This window comes from Coenobita brevimanus, chromosome 13 (assembly GCF_032717465.1).
Source record: "Coenobita brevimanus isolate Jiangsu-jjx chromosome 13, ASM3271746v2, whole genome shotgun sequence".
In the NCBI taxonomy this organism is placed as follows: Eukaryota; Metazoa; Arthropoda; class Malacostraca; order Decapoda; family Coenobitidae; genus Coenobita; species Coenobita brevimanus.
The window spans coordinates 47,768,584-47,792,140 of NC_136966.1; the positions used below are offsets into that span (position 1 = coordinate 47,768,584).

The 23,557-nt window shown below is 41.6% G+C and overlaps 1 pseudogene; it reads left to right on the plus strand.

The window, feature by feature from the left end:
- Positions 1-662: 662 nt before the first annotated feature.
- The window catches only part of LOC145415656 (uncharacterized), a 127,511-nt pseudogene continuing 104,616 nt past the window's right edge, over positions 663-23,557 (plus strand).

Sequence of the window (23,557 nt, forward strand, 5' to 3'; positions counted from 1 at the left end):
CTACGCTACCTGGCCACTGGTGATAGCTACAAAACCCTTTCATATGGCTTCAGAGTGGCCCACAATACCATTTCACTTATCATTCCCCAGACTTGAGAGGCCATCGTTGTAGAGTACCTGAAGGATGTCCTGGCCTGACCCACAAAGCCGGAACAGTGGAAGGAGGTGGCTTCCCTTTTCTCCAACAAATGGAAATTCCACCAAGCAGTCGGTGCCTTGGACGACAAGCATATTGCCATCAGGTGCCGTCCCCAATGGTGGATCCCACTACTCAAAACCAACGGTCACCGACTCCCAGCAAACTCGCAGTGACTCCTACCGCACTTTTACCTGCATCCTCTTGGTATATTCGTAGCGACTCATAGATAACTCTAAGCTACTCGTCGTAACTCGAGGATGAAACGAAACGAAACTTTTGAGCACTCCTGTGAAACTCCCACCTACTCTCGGAAGACTCCCTGCTACTCTTACCAACTCATAGCGACTCCTGGCTACTCTTAGTTACTCACAACGATTCTTAGCAACTCGCAAAGGATTTTTGATACAAGAATCCGTTTAGAGTAACTATAAGTCGCTAACAGTCACTAAGAGTAGTCACGAACGCCTTAGGTACGCACTACGAGTTAAAAAAAATTCGTAGCGGTTCTCAATAAATTTTGAACATGTCAAAAACATCATCAGTGGGCAAGGAGTTCAGAGACAGTGCCGAGAGTCCGTAGAACTATAGAGGAATTGTCAGGAGTTGGGTGCAGAGTGTCTCATGAGTAGCAACTCGCAATGATTCTTCGTCCGACTCCTAAATGTGTGAAAGCCCCTTAAGGACTAGGAGGTCATTAATTTTTTGCTGTCCCAGTCTTCCTAGAATACGGCTGGCAGTGTCGATGTTTTATTCTGGTCTTTTACAGCTCGATCAAGAGAGACAAGGGGCAAATTAACTTATGCAAGAGTCCGAACGGCCAGAGTATTAATCTCGGGCTCCTCGGGTACCAAGCTGGACTTGCTAACCAGTGCATCACCATGTGGGTTTGCCTTATGTAGTTGTAGTAGTTGCAACCCCAGACCCATGTGAAACGTGAACCCGGTGGACCGGGTTCACATTCTTCTTTCGAGGAAGAGGCACGTCCACATTCTCCTTTCGAGGAAGAGGGACGTCTGTGTAATTAGGGAGCTGAACCGCCTGGTTATATCGATACCACCGCATGAAGGTGTTTCTCTCAACCATAGTGTGCGAAGTTGCACCCACTGTGAGAAAACAGTGTCCAACACAAATCTGAATTGTCATCTAGGTGTATAACAATTGGTAACAGAAGTAAGCTCATTTGAGGCACACTGAGCAGCAGTGAAATTAACTCTGAAATTTTATACTGTAGATAATCATTACAATATACTGGAACTTTTGTGTCTTTTGTGTGTTTTCGGTCGGTGAGCGTAATATCTAAGAAAACTGTGACAGGTAAGAAGTTGGTGTGTCACTGTTAATCTAAGAGTTTCTGTTTTACGGAAGTACAGGATGCCGTTTGTACTCAGTATTGATGGGTCTTTTATTTATTTTTTTTTTTTTGTTTGCTTACGTTACATTCATGATGCACTAATTAAATATGCAACAGCCATCTATTCTCCCGCACTCCCACCCTACCTTGATCGTTTCGAAACTTGTAGTTCGAACCTACGCAACACAATTCAGGTACATGGCACACTGCAGTGTTACCTGTCAGAGTCACCATCGGACACTGCCGCCGTGGTCATGTCTTTCAACATGGAAAATCAGCATATGATTCGTGGAGCTTTTATCACCCTTCATCTCCCCTAAACCTCCACCTTTCATAACCTCACCCCTCTCACACTCAGTTACCAGATAAACGAGTGCCTGGTTCCGGCTTTGCTATCACTTGTCTCACGCTTAGAAGTTTGAACCAGTGGGTGATTTATAAGGGTCGTCTCTCCCTGGTATTAACGGAACATTTACTCATGGAGGGATTTACTTTCAAGGAACGTGAAGCGGACTTTGTCAACAGACTGATTATTGCTCAGTGCAGAAATAGACAACTGGTTCAAGACACAATTGAAAGCAGGATATTTATCTGTACTGTATTAGACCGATTATTTCTTTCCACCCGGCTAATTTTTATACCCACTGTGCGCTGGTGATCGTGTAGGTGTTAATATGTTCTCCTTTTTTGCACGTATTAAAAAATAGTATAGTATTCCTTCTTAGCTTGTCTATGCGCAGCCTGCCCTTGCCAGACTCTGAATATGGTGCATTCCTCGGCCTCTGAACAGATCAGGTTGCCATCAGTCGCTATAGTTTTATTTAGCACTGCGATCGTGGCTCGACTAAAATTGTTCCTATCCCAATATTTTGAAGGAAAGAGTATGCAAAGTCGAATTTCCTTACGGCTTTTTCGTAATCCCATGCCAATGTAGGCCTACACAGATGGTGAAGAAGGGTTACTTACCATTTAAGCACTAGAGATGCAGTCAACAACCGTCAGTATTGAAGAGAAGGCGAGCACCAAATTTTTGGTTATTTGTGAGGTACACTTTGGCAAAAGTGTATGGCCTCTTATGTCTCGTTGATGCTTTCAGTGTCGGGACATGCACACTTATTGTCTCAGTCCTACAGGTGCGCCTGTCATTATGGACTTTCAGATATGCTGATGTATTTAAATAAAAAAATGATCAAGGAAATTATCTAACTCAGGTCGCTCAAATCCGTTCTGTGCTACTCTTATCTTTCTCTATTTTCACCCTCTCTGGGCAGATGAACATTCTTTCTAGTTATCCGGAAAGGAGATAAACAGATATAATGAGATGTATTAAAAGATTCAGTAACATCCTCAACATTTAAAATACGTATGTTTGTCCTAGGTAAATATTCACCATCGTTCTTAACCGGCAACTCGGATAACATGGGCAGCATTAGCCCCGCCCATCAAGGTTAAGTAGCCAAACGCAAATTTGGGGTAAATTTTCTCCCACATCTTCGGCATCTCTCAGACGATCACTAGTGTTCCTGACTTTGTGTGGTATGCGAGTGGCCGCACAACCGATGAGGCTGGTAAGTGCATTCTTTTGATCCATTTAAGACTTAAAGTTCAGTGACGCCTTTTATATCGTGTCACTGTTGTACACAAGCAGTGTTTCTCGGGCTAGGAGAGACTTTTCGAGCCAGAAAGGTGAGATAATAATCGTCACATATCCTTTCAGTGATGTCTTAAGGATGCCTCTAGCTCGCTGACGGTTTGAGTCAACACACCACACAGTTCCACATCACACTCTCTCTCCACGCCACACACAGCCCCACCAAATCACACAGTTTCACATCTTACTCTCCAAGTGTCCATACACACCACACACAACCCCACATTACATACACTCTTTCCACTCCAAACACATTTCCAGATATCACTCCGACTCTTCCACACCACACGCAGTTCCATAACTTAGTGTTCCTGCACATCAAACACATTTCCACATTACACTCACTCTCAGCACACCATATACCGTTCCAAATATCGATCTATCAATTCATACCACGGGAAATTCCACATGACACAGTTCCATCACACTACACACAGTTGCTAATCGCAATCTCATGTGATGGTCGTCCAACTGACCGAAACTGTTAGGTAATGTGAAGGGCGTAAGTGTGAAACTTTATGCCTGAAGTTGAGTCAGGAATCCGGGAGCTTGAGTGATGAGCGAATGAGAGTGTGGCCCATTTAACTGTGCAGGCTTTTGAACTTTTTCCCTCCGTCAGATGTTACTTTTCCCACTGGATACTAGTTCAATCATTCCTTAGGTAGGAAAAGAGCCGGGATGATGATGAATATCGTATACCGTTTTCAAACTAAGGCACCCTAATAGTCGTAGACATTGTTTTCAAGTGTTTTGCAAAATAAATAAGGGTAACCACTCTTCCAGTAATCGCAAAAGGCTACATAAGCACGAAAATAATACACACCTATTGCAATTTCTTAAAATATCTGGAAATTTAAAAGGGTATAAGATTATTTTTAATGCCTTATTCGCGCTTCATATGGATGGTAGTGGCAATTTTCCTGTTCTAAATTATACACCAGAGGGTTCAGGTAATTTATTATCGGATACTGAGGAATTACTATTCTTACCCCATTAGTGTTAGTGTTAAAGTATTGTGTTCTCTGTGCAAATTAATGTGAAAATATCAGCAGCAAGTGATGTACGTCACAAGTACTTGTGTTTTATCCACACAAAAAAAATACCTGTGTGCAAGTAAAGGGTGATTTGTACCAGAACTAAATCGTAATTCTTGTAGTGTACATCAGAAACATATTAATATTACAGGTGGTAACATCATTGCTATTTCAGAACCCATAATATTCATAAGTATAGTTACCATGTGGTTTTATTATCCGTTTAATACGATGATGATTAATGATTTTATTGTTGTTAACACATGCGATATTATTCAGCTTTGGGAAGACTACGTAATAAAAAGTCAGTGGAGGCTTTACCCTTAAACATCCACAGTCCGAAAAGTCCCCCTTGATCTAAGAAAATTCGTCAGGTGGTAGCATAAAAAAAAAAAAAAAAAAAGTGAAGGAGTGAAGGTGATAACGTTGTGTTAAAGAATTAAGAATTCTGTTGCATTCCGGCTAACTTATAAGAGACCTGAATTCAGATGAAGGGAATCCACCACAATTTAAGGGATAACATAACTGAATCCTATTATTTAGAGTACTTTGACACTGGTGTTAATACAAGTTTTTCAGTATAACAGTATCCTCCTGTACGATGAGGTGTTTTTAGATGTGGGTGGATCTCCATCACGATTTTACCCGTCTGTCGTTCATTAACAGTTTTCAGACGTGATGTGTTTCACTCCCATTGACTTCAGCGAAGCCACGCCTTACCTATAAAAGGGGCCTCCTGTATTAAGATATAAAAAAAAATTCATCAACCCTATTATGGCCCAGAACTGCAGCATGTCGGATTTTGCCTGAAAAGGACTTTGCGTAAAGCCCTGTGCATATGAACTTCGTTGAGATTCTTATAGGTCCATACTGGAGCCCCCCAACTCTTCCCCCCCCCCTCCATTAAGTAATTTCAGTAATTGTCCAACATCAATATGTATGAAAGATACTGCGCACAACTGGTTAACCCCTTACAGTGTAGTAATGCTTTTAATACATTCAGCTTGATTACGTTATTTGTTTTAGCCTTGGCATTGTCAGCCGATTTTAAATAGTTTAAAAGAGTACCCACCTAGTGGTGAGTTAATGAAAGCAAATAAAATCCTTCCAGTTAAAGCTTCCACCACATTGAATAAATTCGTGTAACAGCATGATTAAACGTAAACTGCATGCTGTGACGGAAGAGGTTTATTGTGTTGTCTTGCTAGCACTCAGGTGTTCTATATGGTATGCGGATTTCTTAGTTCCATTACTAATTCAGACAGGCGAAACTTTATCCACAGTTTCAGTGGGTAGATATAATTTTGCACACTATTATTAAGCTTCGCCACTTAAGTGCTGAAGCTTTTTGCGTTCGCCATTATTATTATTGATTTCTCTGCACTTTTTTTCTTCGATCTTTATGATATTACATATGAAGGTCCCCTGGGGTAACCCAAGTCCTTGTGCCAAATATAAATGACCTTGACCTATTTTCGAAGGTGAAATACAGTACTCATTTTTATCCTAAAAATTGTATATTTGAAAGTGAAATGTCACAGAAACTAATTGAAATACAGCTATTGAATTGAAAATCCTATTCAAAAATGCTTGTTGAATAATTGACAATAGTTTGTCAATTAGCTTTGTGGAAAGTACCGAATTCAAATCTGGCCCGATTTTTTCTTTGCAACACGCTTTAGATAAAATCACGAAAGCTGTAAAGTTGTAACTTTCCAGATATGTATCTGTAGTCCATCTTATGATCTGAAAGGAACATGGTTACAATTAAGCGTAGAGTTAGCCAGTTATTGAGACAAACGGATAAATTACACATGCGTTCTTCGACACTTTGTCTTCAGATCCCAAGTTGATGTTACACAAAAAGTTACCTTCAAGTCTTCAGATTTTGTTTATATTAAACATGTCTTAGAAACTGGAAACGGTTTGTTTTTTCAATTTACCTTCTTCGTTCCTTTAACCCGTCACGTCCCGAGGTTTTCCGCACCTCTGACTTCCCCCAGTCCTGAGGTATTTTTGAAAATTTTTTTTTTGGCTAAAACCTTCGCTTTTGGTGAGAAACATTGAAAATTCATAGAGAAATCCCTCACCTGAGGTTTAAAATACCCAATCCAGGTAGGAGTTCCTCCTTACCTGACTGGGTTTTCTAACATGCTGGCACCAAAGAAAACGAGTTCTATGGGAGGGTAACTATTTTATCCACTCATAAACGGTATTTATTTATTTACTTGGTACGAATGTATATCTAGTATGAGAGTATATTGGTTTTCAAGCAGTAATAAAGGCATTATAAGCATTGTTTCACTCACTAACTAATCACCATACCTGACCTTTTTTTGCCACATTACATGATCATTATTTCTGGCTGTTTCTTCTTCTAATGCTATGTAAACATTGTCTTCCACATTGTCATCAATTGGGGAATCACTCTGGCCCTGAATATCTTTACTAGCCAGGTCACTGGTAACAGGTCCTTTGCCAAGACAATGGCGTGAGGGGGGGAGGGGGGAGGTTATGCGGTGTAAGGCATTGTCCCTGCTTGCCATCTTGTAGAGGAATAGAGGAAGGTGTCCCGTGTATACATACGAAAAATCACGCACGAAAATTGAAAATTGTGCAAATTAGGGACCTTGCAATTGCATGACGTACTGGTACGTCGCCGGGACTGGCAAATGCAAATCGTTGCAACGTACCCATACGTCGACGGGACGGGGCGGGTTAAAGTGATGTAAATCTAAACAACAAGCTGTGAGCAGGTACAGTGAGGCTTTGCTATCGTGGGTGTGCAGTAATTGTAGGTAACTATTTGTCATTAATAAGTTTTGCCTTATGTAGATAGAGAGATAACCTTGCTGTTTGGGAAAGTGTTTTAATTTTTCATTATTTTATTCCTTAAGTCTAGATGATATTATACTGGAAGGTACCCTAGGGTTACCTAAATACTTGTGCCAAGTATAAAAGGCCTTGACCTACTTTTGAAGGTCATACACTCAATCATGGTGCAAATATTGCATATTTCAAATATGTGAGAAACTAATTGATACAGCAGTTTGATTGAAAATCGTATGTTAAGAAAGTTTGCTGAAAATTTTGGCCGAATATTTTGCATTTAGCCTAGCGGAAAGTACCAAATTCACATCTGCTTACTGTTTTTATAACACTTTTTAGAGAAAATTAAAAAAGCTGTAACTTTACAGAAATGTATCTGTGGTCCCTCTTATTATATGAAAGGAATAAGGTTACAGTTATGCATACAGTTAGCCAATTATTAAGAATGTAAAATGTGCCCATGCTTCGTTACTCTCTTCCACACCTTTGACTTCAAATTTTGTTGATATTACAGAAGGAGCTACCTTAGGTTAATCCAAGTACATGTTCCAAATATGAATGACCTTGAACTACTTTCATAGGTCACAGACATGTTTATGAGGCCGAAATGTCACACTTTATATACCATAATTATATAGATATAGTGAAGTTTCCATAGCTACACAGTAAGTAGCTACACAATAAGTAAATAGGTAACTAGGTATTATTATTATTAATCAGTCACATTTCGTCTTCTTTTTTCATCGTACTTATTGAAGTTGTAAAACAGCATGACGCTATTACATTGACTCGGTTTCAGTGACTTTGACCTTTTTAAGGTCACAGGTCCAATAATATCCAAAAATCATGAATTCTTAACTTCAATTTACTCAAAACTACTTCACATATATGACCATGGAAGGAAATCCCGCGAAAAGAGTATATTCCAAATACTTGCGTGGAAAAAAAAAAAATAATGTCATTCATGCATAACATAACGATATTCCGGACACGGCTCACTTTTCGACTGTTTGCTCTTGCTCTTCCATACAGGAAAAAACAAAACATAAATGAGGCACTTCTTGGCCCTAGAAGTTTTGTCTGGTCCTGGACCAGGTCTGTATACTTCTTGGTGGCATTTTGACCAACAGTTTTTGAGCTATCACAAAAAAAAAGTAGGTTCAGCAATGGAGATCAGTACCTGTCTAGTTATGAAGTTCCTTGAATATCCAAATATTCGGTCTTCTCCGCTTTCGTTCTCTTTCTTCGAAGCTCTTTATTTTCCTCATCATTTCCTTCAGTATTTTTACCCATTCCCTCTTTTTTTCTCACTTCCACACTTTCACACACGTACTTTTCCCACACTTATTTTCACATTCTAAACTTTTTCATGTTTTCTCACAGTTTAGGGGACATTTTCTTCACATTTCAAACTTTTCATCACAGATTTTATATATGTTCATACACGGAAAAGGAATCATCATACTTTATCCATATTTCCCACCTATAGGCTACATGGGATGCGAGGGATCAAAATATAATTACACTATATCACAAAAGCAGGAGAGCCATCAGTAAACTTAGGCACACATTCATCCACCCCTCAATCAAGCCTGTGAAGCTCTTGGCTCTGTATAATTATAATATCTCTTGTAATTTGTTACCTCCTGGAGTCGTGTGACAATCTCGTTAGAATAAAATCGTTTGGCATTAACTGGGGCAGAATACTAGTTTTGCCTGTATTATGAAAGGGTTAATGATAAAATGAACACTCTGGGTTCAGCTCCGTAAAACTTTCTGGCATTAGCAGGAATATAATACTAGAGTTGTTCTGATCATGTCAGGGCTAGGTGCATTTGTTGTAGCATGTCTGGCAACAGTGGGAATATACTGGTTCTTCAGCCTGTTTGCAATTCTAGTTATGTAATGCATTTCAAAGCGGCATAAGCTCTGATATGCGTAGACTGCAATACAGCATCGTCCATCTTAAAAGTCAATAAATGGGGAACGGAGTATCTGTAGAGGCATGCTGAGTCAGGGAAGAAAGTAGACTTAAAATTTCACTGCGTCTACTTCACACTTGGAGTGTGTTGGTTACTTTCCTCCCTGACGCATCTAATCAAAGAATATCACATATGGGCAAGGAAACCAAGACTCGCGCTGTTTAAGAATATCAGCCAGGAGAGGCAAGTGAGAAGCAGAACTGAAATATCAGTCCAGCTTTTGTCCAGGAGAGTACAATATCCTTGGGAAACGAACGACCAGACACTCCTGTGTGCAAGGCATCTGAAATATCAGTGAACCGTATTACCTGTGGCACAGGCGACTCGTAGCACCTCATCCTTACCAGTTTATTTTGGATAATAGACCCTGATAATTCTTGCATGCTAAATATATCTTACACCAGTATGGTTGGCAACTGTAACATACAATAGGATACTGAGGTGTAATAAGTGAAGTAAATATCTATGGAGTAGGTGTACGATAAACTGAATGTCATAAAAAGACCTGGCGTAGGATCATATCCATAAGCCTAGGTCACCGTGGTCATACCAGTAACATTAAGCAGAAAATAACCATGTCCTATTTTATTTTTCCGTAATTATCTAAATCCCAAATGATTAACTCCTTCAGTTTGAAAATATATTTTATATTTTATTCATTACTAACCTCCAGACGAATTAATCCACCCATGGACAGATTCCTTGAAGTGAAGAGTTCAATACAGCCTTGCATAATGCCTTTCATAATCTGAATATATTGTTTGCTGTAGAGGTGGGAAAGCAAATATACCGGTATAAAGAATGCCATCGAACTGAAGGGTTAAAAAAAAAAAAAAAATGAAAATGTGAAAAAGTCATGTGGATGCTTCTTCAAAATCCTGTGCTGGATAATGAAGGTAATTATAAAGTAAGCTGTGAAGTTTAATATGCACATCCTTGCCTATCGCCCGGAGATTATATCGGCTAAACTCGCCCTAATTACGGCAGTTTCATTTATATTGCACGTTCTCAGAAACTTCTTGTCTATTCCTCACCTAAAAATGTTACCAGTTAATTAAGAGAGAGTTTGAGATTGAAAGAGAAAGAGAGAGTAACGCTCAAGAAGTTAATTAAACTTAGCTCCTCCATCTGGTGGCTTTTGGGGGGTAACACAGTGAGACTCATCCACTTGCTTATACCTACCTCATCCATCTGCCTCACCTGTCTCATCCACCTGCCTCACGTCCCTCATCCACCTGCCTCATCCACTGAAGGCCTTTTAAGTCTGTCTCACCCGTTGCCTGGATAAATAACTACCTAATATCTCACTTTCTGTGAATACCTTCTTCGCTCACACCTGCTACTTGTCTCATCCACTTACTCTCCCCTGCCTCATCCAATTTCGTCTGCTGCTTGTCTCATCCACACGCACCACTTATTTGCTTCAGCCATTCACTTTCCTCATCTGCAGTTACTTGCTACCTGCCCCACTCACCCACACACCCCTCTCTCATATTCCTCTCGCCCCATCCAGTCTATCTCATCCTCCGTCTCGCCCTCCTACTCCTCCCATCTCACTTACACACACTTTCCTCTCCAGTCTCTCATTTTACATTCTCTCCACATGGACTTCATCATGATCGCTCCGCATATTCGTCAATCATCACTGGCCTCACCTTCAACCTAGTCTGATTTTTCGCGTTTTTCATTTCCTCGTCCTTCACTCCTGCTTGCCTCACTTTGTACCAAACATCACCTCACCTTGTGCATTATTCTCCACCTGCCACACCACTCAACACTTACCTCACCACCTACCTGGCTTACCAACCACAGCTTGCCCCACCAACAACCACCTGTCCCATCACCCACTACCTAACCACCCACAACTGCCTCACCACCCACCACTTGCTTCACCATCCACCACCAGCCTCATCACCTACCACCTACCTCATCACACATCACCTGCCTCACCATCCGCTACCAGCCTCATCACTCACCACCTGCCTCACCTCCCACCACCGGCCTCATCACCCACCACTGCTTCATCACCCACCACTGCTTCACCACCCACCAACTGCTTGATCACTCACCACCTACCTCACCACCCACCACTTTCCTCACTACCCAAAACCTACCTCGTCACCCACAACCTACCTCGCCGTCCATTAGCCTCGCCAACCACCTTATCATCCACCACTTGCCTCGCCTTTCGCCACCGGCCTCATCACCCATGTTTCTCATCAACCACCACCTGCCTCACCACCCATCATCCTCATCAGCCACCACCTGTTTCATCACCCATCTGCCTCACAAACCACGACCTTCCTCACCACCCACCACCTGCCTCATCATCCATCACCCACCTGCCTCGCCACCCACTACCTTCCACCACCTGCCTCATCATCCATCTGCCTTCCTCATCACCCACTACCTTCCACCATTTGCCTCATCATCCATCATCTGCATGCCTCACAACCCACCACCTTCCTCATTACTCCCCTGCCACACTTGACCTCCTTCCTGACCTTGACCTTCTTGTACATTATCCCACGCTTCCTTGCCTCTCTCTCTCTCCCGCAGATACTCCAGCACTTTAATTAACATACGCATGGTCTGGGTGGTGGGTGAGCGAGGAGCCCCGTGATGAGAGAGAGAGAGAGAGAGGGGGGGGGGAAGAGGGAGAGGGAGAGAATGAGGGGAGGGAAGGTAGGGGGAGTGAGGAGTAAAGGAAAGGGAGAGAGGTGAGTGAGGAGAGAAAGAGGGAGGGGGGGAAGTAATGGAGGTGTGGACTGTGGGAGGTGATGAGATGAGAGAAGGAATTATTACTTGGACGAGACGAAATGTAACGAGAAGACACAAACAGTATGGCGACGCGAGACGAAACGAGTACAAGAACTAGTCGCGATGAGTCGACGAGACGAATAATAGGGCAACGGGACGAATGGACGAGACTAACGCTTGAACATGATGGAACGAGTAGGCGAAACGAATGCTAGGACGAGATGGGATGCGTTGACGATACGAATACTGAATGTTGTGGTGAAATCGGGCAAGCAGACGAAACGATCGCTAGGATGAGATGGGTCGAGTAGGTGAGATGAATATTAGGGCGAGATTTTGCGAAGAGACGAAACAAGTCGTGAAGTTTAATAGGTTGTTGGTATAGGATGGGACGAGTAGAGGCAAAGTTTAGGACGAGACTTGTGTGGAAGGAGACAAGGCTAAATCCAGAACGAGACGAGACAAGAGAGAAAATGTTAAGGACGAGGCAAGACGAGACTAGACAAGGTAAATGTTCGAGCGAGACAGCATGGTTTATTCAGTCTGGCTCAGGAACAAACAAGACCTGGCTGTATGTTAAAGAGTGGCTTCAGGCGGACTTTAGGGATGTAAAATTAAAGCAGACCTTCAAGCGCTGTTAGAGCAAGAAATCATGGCAAAAGATTTGTTTATGCAATCTAGTGGCTTTGACGATAACCTCGCCCAACATGGCTTCAACCCCTTGACTATTTTGTGTTGTTATCCTGTACTTTGTGCCATATTATCAGGCAAGGATAAACGTTTTGGACTGCAAGGGTTAGATAAAGTCTTCATTCACACATTCACCACTAAAAATTCTTCCCAGTCCAAAAATAGTTACATGAGGACGGGACGAATGAAATGAAAATATACAAAATTTTCTCTTACGAGTTATACTGGACAGTATTACAGTTGCATAACATAATCTACGTTATAATGATTGCGTCAGGATTGGGATGTACAGTTGGTTCATTATAATTATTGCAATGTTAACTCATGATCGCGTGTTCTCTAGTCGTGTATCTGAACTAACTCAGACGATTCTGTTCCGTTAAAAGTGAGTTATAGGAGACTGCGAATGTTAATGCACCCGCCAATACCCCCCCTCCATTGTCTGAACAATTCTAGCATTGCATCCCCGCTGACACCAGACGATTTTTATTTAGGCAAATGTGAGTGATACTAGCCTTGGGGTGTTAACTAACGGTGTGAAAATAACCGCATTTCCTCTACATGATCAATTTTTCATGGCAGTGAGAGAAAGACTGAAGCGTCAAACTGTGTAAAAATTATTCTAAACACCCGGGCTTTTGTGACTCACTCAGCTAAATAAAGCCGTTGACGTTAACTAGAATAAAATAGCTACTAAGGCTGCCCCGACCTTGAAAGGGTTAATGGCGACAATATTAACACCCAGGCATCGATTACTATCTCTCCGTTGAATACAGTCGCATAGCATTAGTCGGAATAGCTTAGACTACAAGAGCTGCCCCAACCAATACAAATTTAAGCAGAAAGAAATTGTCAAGCATGTAAAATAATTCTGATTCATTGGTAATCTAAAGTATAGCATATGACATGCGGATTATTTACACCCAAAATTTTTTTTGTTTGTGTTTTCAGCAAAATATTGTTGCAAGGAGCCATGTGGTGTAATTACCCTCTTCAGTACAGTGACGTCTTTATATTTTATTCCCACTGCCAGGCGGTTTTATTCAGCTTATGAGAAAAGAGCGTCAACGAAAGCTATGTGGAACCCCTCCAGTTTAAAAAGTCTTTCCCAAGCTGAATAAAATAAATAGGTGGTAGCAATGGTGAATAAAGTACCTAACGGTATTGGAAGGGTAAAACTCAGAATTATATGACTCACTCTCAACTAAATAAAATCGTCTGACATTAACTGGAGTAGATTCTTAGAGTTGTTCCGATCATGAGAGCGTTTGTGACACTATTAAAACTGTGCATCCCACGAATTTCAGCTGAATACAATCGTCCGGCGTTACCTAAAACAGAATACTAGAGTTATCTTGATAAAGAGGTTGATGCTAATCTAAAATATAACGAAATGCGGATCATGAAAACTCACTAGAGGTTATTTTAGCTTCTTTTATTTGCAGTAAAATACTATTGACAAGATTCTTGAGTCTTTAAGCTCTACAGTACGAGGACGTGTTCAGAGTAGTCTTCATAGTACCTGATGATTTTGTTCAGCGTAAGGGAAATCTCTGTTAATGAATGTAGTGTACTTAACCCCTCCAGTCTGAAGCCCTTCCTGAATAAATAAAACCGTCTGATGTAGTAGAAAAAAAAATGTATATCAATATCTCTATATATCTACATCTGTGTGTGTGTGTGTGTGTGTGTGTGTGTGTGTGTGTGTGTGTGCGCGCGTGCGTGTGTGTGTGTAATTTACCGGGTCGGTCAGGATCACTTGATGGTCGTGATCGTCAGCTTTTACCCTCCCGGAAGGGAGCTGAGAGCTCATATAGTCCGATCTAAGGGCAAGGCTGTGACACACACTCACCTGTCCCCTTGCTCAAGGGGGACAGTAACCACCCACTTGTGTGTGTGTGTGTGTGTGTGTGTGTGTGTGTGTGTGTGTAACCAAACCTGTTACCGTACTGATTGTTAATATGGAAGTCCATTTGGTTGTCAGTCAGTTGCTATTCACTCATAAGAAACTGAAGATAGGTCATACCAGAAGCCAACACTGCAGTAACTGATTATATATAATTATCAGATATCGAAGTACAAAAGTATGTATAATGAGAGTTCTGTCTGATGATGAAAATGTTCCTCTTCACACCGTGTATTTTATTTTAAGGACAGTAATGATTTTATGTAAGCGATTGTTCAGAATAACTTGTACCTGAATAATTTAAACAATAACATGTACCTGTATCATTTCCATCAACTGTGACAACGCTATTGCGATACTGTATTTACGGACTCAAGTGTATTGAAAAGCTGAGTTGCAAAGAGGACGACAAGCCATAATTTTTGAAGATCTTACTCAAATAAGGAAATACCTGTCTTAATGAAAGGATTTTCTACAGCGTTACGTATATTTTGTTGTTACCTTAAGACAGCTTTATTTAGCTCAGGGGATACTCTTGTGGTGGTGCGACAATAAGCACTATTATTTATTTTGATGATGATGATGGTGATGATTATTTTTGCTATAACTACTACCAGAAAACATAATTCAACCTAGGGGACACTAAGCAAAGGTTTCACACAGTATCTACCGTAGCGACACTTGAATATGCATCACCTTTATTCCACAGCCATTTATCACTCGCGTGCGTTGTGTAATAGCCGGGCATTAGAGAGGGACCAGTTTTCCCTTGTCATTTAAAAGAGTTCAGCGGTATGGTATTAACACGCCTAATGCTCTGTGGTATGGTATTAACACGCCTCATTCCTCACTCCACATCCACTAATTACCAGCGTGAACGATGTATGAGGAGTGATAGCGCACACTTGATGTTACATGTTTTCATACGCTGTGGATATAGCGTAATGCCAGTGCATATTGTTTGTGCTGTCTGACCTAAAGAGTCTGTAATATAATTATAATTCACGGCAATTTGAACTGTCCTAAAACGCTGATTTCTTGGTAACATAAAGCAGAGTTAAAGTCTTCTTTTATTTTTATTTTTTTTTACTGAGAAGCTATTGAAGGGTGACTAGATATTATCCTGGCGTGCTGGAAGCCACAATTTGGATCTTCATAAGTCTGAGTAATACAGACTGAAAAGGCTTTGTGAGTTTCCAAGTAATACGCTTGCCTCAACGTTACACTACATTTTTATATCCTCCCATTTGAAGCAGATCACAAAACCAGGGGTAACATCAAAGACCTGGCTTATTGAGAGAACGGGAAAGGGATTTTGTGGTCAGCAGGGTGTGAGGAGTCTGAAAGGAGTGCCGGCCGAGTGACTAGGTTGTCAGCCTTTGTGGGATGCGCGTGTCAGGAATCGTTTAAGTGTTGGTCACTGGGAAAAAAATAAGTTGTTGGAATCAGGAAAATCGTTTTTCCTGGATTTGAAATACTTCGAAATAGTGCAAGAGATGAAGGGTGTGGTGTGGGGAGAGGAAATAAAAAACTGAATCTGAAAAAATGAGTGATATTCTGATAAGTGAGAACATACTAGTGTTACAGATGGCGTTTGATTGTGTAAGGAAAGAAGTTACAGCTGGTGGAATCACAGAAACCACTAATCTTTAGGGGAAAAACATAGGTAGTGTTGCAAACGGACAGAAAATAAAGGCTGTATACGAAATCCGGGAAATGACTGATCCTGGGAGAAGTGAGAATGGAGTAGTGTTTCGAATGCATACCCTAGTGTGCACAGGGAAAACAAAAATAATGGAATATGATAAATCGCTGCTTTGTGTGTGTGTGTGTGTGTGTGTGTGTGTGTGTGTGTGGTGATCATCATATTCAGAATTTTTGTTGCAGCAGGAGGTTCGATTCCAGAAATGAAAAGAGACGGACGATATGCTTGTTGGAATATGAAAACTTGCTGATCCCTCGTCAGGGTAGAGTACATGAAAACAGCGGTGCTTCTTTCACGTTGTTTCGTCGTGCTACGCAGGAGGGAAGATTAGGAAACTGCAGCGATAAAAGAATAATATAAGGAAGCAAATTTTCGTTCATGGCAGACTGTGTAAAGAGACATGTTTTTTTTAAACTAGGGAATAATCAGGACGACCGCGTTTTTTTTTTTTTTTTTTTTTTTTTTTTCTTCTACGTTGAAGAAAAGATTGACGAAGTTGTAGCGAATACAGAAAGATGGAAACGGTAAAGGTTTTGCTTTTGTCAGGGCTGTCACAGTGCAGCAGTAAAAAAGTCTGGAGTGCGTTCCAACACCACCAACTCAGCCATTAAGGATGTCAAGTCATCTGCCGGGAGACAGAGGGCAGGGGATCGAGGAGGTACCTGTCTATATCCAGGGTTAAGAGAGTACTACTCTCTTAACCCTGTCTATATCCTTCACTACAGGATCCATCAGGCACACGGAAGAAAGGAGTGAGATTTGTGTCGAGTTTTCTCGTCCGTATAATCTAACAGTGTTGTGCTATAATGAATAAAAATTTGTCGATAGTGCCTGCTAGCATTGTCTCCTGCCGTCTGTAATTCTCTTTCTGCTATCGCATAAGAATATTTCACTCAACCCCATTCATCGCCACACACGACAGTGAAATGTCTCCGAACTTTTGATTGCGAAAGTACATTTTTATGTTCCACACGCTAAGCCGTCCCAGATAATAGAGAGACTGCTGAGGGGAGGGAGCGCGGGTTGAACTGAGAGTCAAGTGCCAGGAACATTTGTATTTTCCCCAAGTACGTCACTAGCAGAAGGAGTGATAAATATTGATACGATTTACTAAAACAATTGAACTCTGAAGAAGAAGAAGAAGAAGCAATAGTAGTAATAGTTTTGATAAGAAAACAAGTATTAATTAGGTTTAAATCAACAGTATTAAGTACTTCCGTTATGAATAACCTAAATGAGGTGATGAATGAAAGCAAATATCCTACACTTGTTACTAGGAGGATAACTGGCATAGCCTTGTTTGGAGCTCATGATTTCTCCCTTTTGGTGCAATAATGGTGGTGATGGTAATAGTAAAGAATTTGAAATGAAATATAAGTGGAAGTAGTATAAGCTATATGTACGAAAAAAAAAAAGAAAAAAAAGAAAAAAAGGATGCGCATTTCGCACAACACACATATCGTCTGCTGCAGTGCAGTGGATAGGTGAGCAGAGAATCGGTGCATCGATCCAGGAGCTACGAAACCAATTTTGTTCGTAGAGGAATGAGAAGTATCAAGAAGAAAATGAAGACGAAGAAATCTGAAAGTAGAGGAAAGTAAACAATGAGGCATCTTTCTCACAAAACACACATCGTCCAATACAGCGGATGAAAGAGATAAATAGGAGGAAGTGGAAGAAGGCAGGAGCACATGTAAAAGAGGTAACATTAAAAGAAGAATCCGGAAAATAATAATGAGACCCCTTTCGTACAACTCACATATCATCTGGTGCAATGGATAAGTGGGCAGACCAAGAGAGGTGGATGGAACGAGGAAGCTTGCACAGATCCTTGTCTGCTTGTGAGCAGGGTGGAGGGACGGGAGGGCTGCTTGTTGACTGACGTGATTGCCTCAGTTTTTACCCGGCTGAGCGAAGGAAAGAATTGGTCCTGTGCCTGGCTGTCAGGGGGAAGAGCGAGTATGCACTACCTCGCAGTTGCAATGATGGGACGGAATGTAGGACGATCCTGTTGCCAATGGCACGATTTCTGTTTGCGGTAGGACAGTGTTCCTTGCACTCAGGTACCGATACTAAAAGAGGGCTACCAGAGACGATAATGGGGTGGGTAATCATTGTGATTTAGAGATACCTGTGTTCTGTTTGGGTAGCGTCTACGGTAGTGGAAAAGTTGGCGCTTTTATTTTTCCATAGTGTTATAACATAAACTAATGTACTTGATGTCTAAGTCTGAAGTGATATAAAAGGGAGGGTGAGAGAGAGGACCCGGGTTAATGCTGCTCCGTTGCTACAAGTTGCTCACTGAGGTGTTGGCGGATGGAAAACATCAGCAGAAATGCCCTTCATTAGCAGTCATTGAGTAAAGCAAGAATTTGGCTGTTGAACATAAGGTAGTGTATCGTATCACGGATGAGGCCGTATAGTAAAACAGTGTTTGGGCTGTCAAGTAGGAGTGTTTCAAATGTATTGGAAATTGATGAAGTACATTTTTTTTTCTCCTGTAGTATTTCATTTTTTTTTTTTTTTTTTTTTTTTTTTTTTTTTTTTTTTTGATGCCCGATGTTTCTGTCTAACATGTTCTCAAGCTGATTCTTTTCACTTGCTTGGTTCCATGAGTCGCGTGTGCAATGAGCATAAAGAAGAGCGCGCGCGCAAGCACGCACACACACACACACACACACACACACACACACACACACACACACACACACACACACACACACACACACACACACACACACACACACACACACACACACACACACACACACACACACACACACACACACACACACACACACACACACACACACACACACAAAGAGTACTGTCTGGAATCACACGTGTCAAGGGGGTACTGCACTGTCACTCATAAAAGTTCATGGATGTCTGTGTCAATGTGGGTGAGTCCAGAGTTTACTCCTTTTGGGCAACGAGTCTCTGGCCATATGATAACATACACACGAACAGTTCTGCCGTGTGTGTTAGCGTGTGTGCAATCACGTTGCTATGAAAATATTCTCCCACATACCCTTCCCGCTGATCGTAAAAGAGTGACAGTATCTCATTTCTTGCGTCTGCATGCTTTTGTAACTCGGAAAAATCCATAATATGCCATGATAACACTCCACCACGCTTCCCTTACACTATTCGTCCAGATAACTAAATAAACAAATAAATTAATAAATAAACAAATAAAGTTAATAAGCAGACGATGATCCATGTCTCACAGAGACTTTTGCCAGAGAGCCTCTTCCTTACTGGAGAACAGTTGTAGAAACATATGTGTCCCGTGGTATTTATGAATATCTTGTGGTTTGTATCAGCAACGTTTGATGTTTTGGTCCACTTTGCTGTACAAACTAACACACCCTTCTTGTTCACACCAGTAACTATATTATCTGGAAGCATAAAAATTAAATTTCCTTTATAGATTTCCCTTATGAGAATCCAGTGTGCTTTGCCTGGGAAGGTTTTGGCGTAGAAGTCGAATGTATATCATTACTAAAACATTTTTCATTTTCAAGCGAAATACAGTATCACTTGGAAGACAAGAGTATAGGTTCCTTCCATTTACCAACCGGCAGTTCAGTAAAGAGCTAGAGTCAGATTCATAAACATGCTTATCGATCATCTTCTTGTCGCAGGTGTGATATGTTTTGGCAGGAAAGAAAAAAGCAAGGAGAATGCATAGGCTTTCCCTGTCTTTTGCTCTCCTACAAAAACATATATTTGTTTCGAGAGGAAAACTACCGTATAAGTTTGTATGTTTATTTTATCAGGGCGGACAACGAGAGGAGAATGTAAACTTTCAGTACATCTAACTCTCCCTGCAAAATCCATTCTAAGTTCCGACAGGGAAAGGATCGTAGAAAAAATGTTCGAGAATCCCACCTGGGGATGTAAAAAAATATCTGTCGTATCTAGGGGGAAGTTGGAACTTGGCAGAAAATTATTTATCATATTGTTTCTCGTGAACTCGATATGCATCAGTGCATTAATCAACGCTTCCCTTTTCTTCCTGTGTTGTCCCTTGATTTTAGGAGTACAATGTGTTTTTGTCTCTGCAGTGTTTGGTGTTTAGGTTCAGTTGTGCCATAAATACACGTAAAAGCATCCATCCTATCCCGGTCAATCGCGGTATGCAAATTCTGTTATCTATGTCACTGCGCTGCAAGCTGCAGGGTGCAATAGCAGGACACTTCAACTTTCTTACGTTTATTGATAAACGTTTGATGTTTGTGTTGACACCTGTAAGTTCATCACATGTGTGATGAGGTACGGTCAGGATCAAAAGCCGGCCTGTAGTTCTTGTGTGTCTGCTGTACATAATACTTCGTGCTTGTCCTCCACTTTCTTCCTTAATGCATATTATAAGAGTATACCTAGTCTCCTTCAGCGTAGGTCTATTATCCAGCAGAGAGAAATGAGGAGCAGAAGTGCTGAAGTGTCAGACGAACTTATGTTCGCAACTGAACACTTGATTGAAAAAATATCCAAAACTTTTCCATTTTAACATCGTGAAACTTTAGACGAAGCCCTTGGAAGTAATCTCCAGCAACTTTCATGAATGCGTATATCTGCTGCTTTACCAGTACAGCATAAAGATGGAACTTTGTACAGATGAAGTTCATTATCCATTCATAAATATTTTCCTTGGGCGAAAACACGCCATCAATAACAACACTCACTGTAAATCCATCGATCACCTGGATGAAGATATTTTTTAGAGTGTACACCCCTTTCGGCAACCCACTCAGCCCATGAATACTAATTTTATTTCACTGACGAACTTACGTACACTAGCTATGTTTTCTTTTCGTAGGTGTGTACAAACCATTTTATTCAACATCATAACCATCCAGACCTCTACCTCCCCAGGAAAGGGGGGTGTCGGGGTCCGGAGAGCAAGAAAAAAACTGACAATGAAATACTAATCAATTTTTACCCCACTGAATGAGCCACGCTCCTGTTCACTCACAATTTAAGCTGGCTCCACCTGATAAGTCAAAAAAAACATTTCCCACGTAATGGCACAATCACCCGTCTGACAGGGTCAATCCAAAGAATGTAAAGTTAAAAACGGGTGTCTAACTCCGGCCATAAACTCATCCGTACAAAATTAAATTCAGGCAGCTCGATCGCTAGTTAGTTTCTTGGTCGTGTCAGCGTTCATACCTCTCTTTGTCACACACACATTTGGTATTTTTATCCACCTTCTTGACCTGTCTCCTACCTTCAAGCTTGTTCAGATATATCCTTTTTACCACTCTATTCACGTCCATTCTCTCCGCATGGCCATATCATCTAAGCACATTCTCTTCGACGCTGGTGTCCATAGACTTCCTTACTCCATATCTTTAATGAATTACGCTATTTCTAATGCTATCCACTTTCTACATTCCGCGCACAATCCTTAACAACCCATCTCCACTGCTCCTACTCTTGATTTTTCATTTTCGTGCTGCACCATAATCTCAGACCCATATATTAGAGTGAGCTCAGTTTTGCATGTGAAATTTTAGAAGATGGAGGATTAGCATGAGTGGAGACTGGTATATGTCGATCTGTATGCGGATCACCTGTGGGGCTGGGTTGCTACTACTGTTGCTCACTCATGCACACACATTTCAAGCACGCACACCACCCACATACCTCTCACACATATGCTTCTCAGGCATACCAATGCATATCTTTGACGTACACATCTCAGGCATACACAACCATACACATATCAAGCATAAAGGCAAAAAAAAATCATATATACTAGTGCTCATCTTAGGTATACAAGTGAAACATCCATATATTAATACATGCATATCATAGGTGTTCGTATTTCAGGTGTGTATACCCTAAATAAGCACATCTCAAGCGTATATTTTAATCATACACATCCGACGCATTCATATTATGTGTATATATCTCAAGCATACGTATCTAAAGCATACGTATTAAGCTTACACATCTCAGCCATACATATCTCAGGCATACCCATCCTAGGCATACCCGTCCTAGGCATACTTGTTCTAGGCATACCCAATTACCCATCCCAGGCATACCCATCCCACCTCAAGCATACCCATTCCAGGCATACCCATTCCAGGCATACCCATTCCAGGCATACCCATCCCAGGCATACCCATCCCAGGCATACCCATCCCAGGCATACCCATCCCATGCATACCCATCCCCGGCATACCCATCCCAGGCATACGCATTCCGAGAAAGGATATTAGATAAACACCTGCCTATATTTGCTTGTACACACACACACACACACACACACACACACACACACACACACACACACACACACACACACACACACACACACACACACACACACACACACACACACACACACACACACACCAAAAATTCACGTAAACACCTCACACCTTTGTACCTAAAGTATACCTGCACAGACACGCCAGCGTATAACCATTTTCACACGTACGCATCTCATCTCGGAATATAAACATTTTATACATCATACACGCGTAGATACGCATAGGCCTCCACATGTAAACACACACACACACACACACACACACACACACACACACACACACACACACACACACATACATTTTACGGAACCACAGCCACTGCAACCACAGGTGCACTCACAGGACCTCACACCGCCATAAATTTACATACATATGCACACGACCATTCCTGCCCTGATATGGCGGCTGGGTAGGACGGCTGGGGGGAGAGTGGAGGGTGGGGTGAGGAGGAATGTAGGGAGTGAGGAGAGAATAAGGGGGTCAGCTGGGTGGAGGGGTGAAATGAGGAGGACAGGGAGGTGGAGAGTGGCCTTGACACTGGGATTCCCTAAAATGGAATGAAATGCAACGGGATAAATTGAAAAACCCTGTTATTTTTATTTCGTTCTGCCCTATTGGTTTTATTCCAACCCAGCAAGTGTGGAGATTCGTATATCCACCTGGTTCTTTGCACTTTTTTTGGCACGTGGATAGTTGAGTTAGCATGTATTTTTACGTTGATCCCTCGCGCGCGCGCGCACACACATACACACACACACACACACACACACACACACACACACACACACACACACACACACACACACACACACACACACACACACACACACACACACACACACACACACACACACACACACACACACACACACACACACACACACACACACACACACACACACACACACACACACACACACACACACACACACACACACACACACACACACACACACACACACACACACACACACACACACACACACACACACACACACACACACACACACACACACACACACACACACACACACACACACACACACACACACACACACACACACACACACACACACGTGCTAGAGGAATGTACAGGGTGGTTCATATACTTTGTAACGCACCTCTTCCACTCTGACTGACCTCCCTTATGTTGAAGTGGTTCAGTCAGCGTTATCCTTGTTTCACTGTTTACTGTGCATTATTGAATAATGCAGGATAAA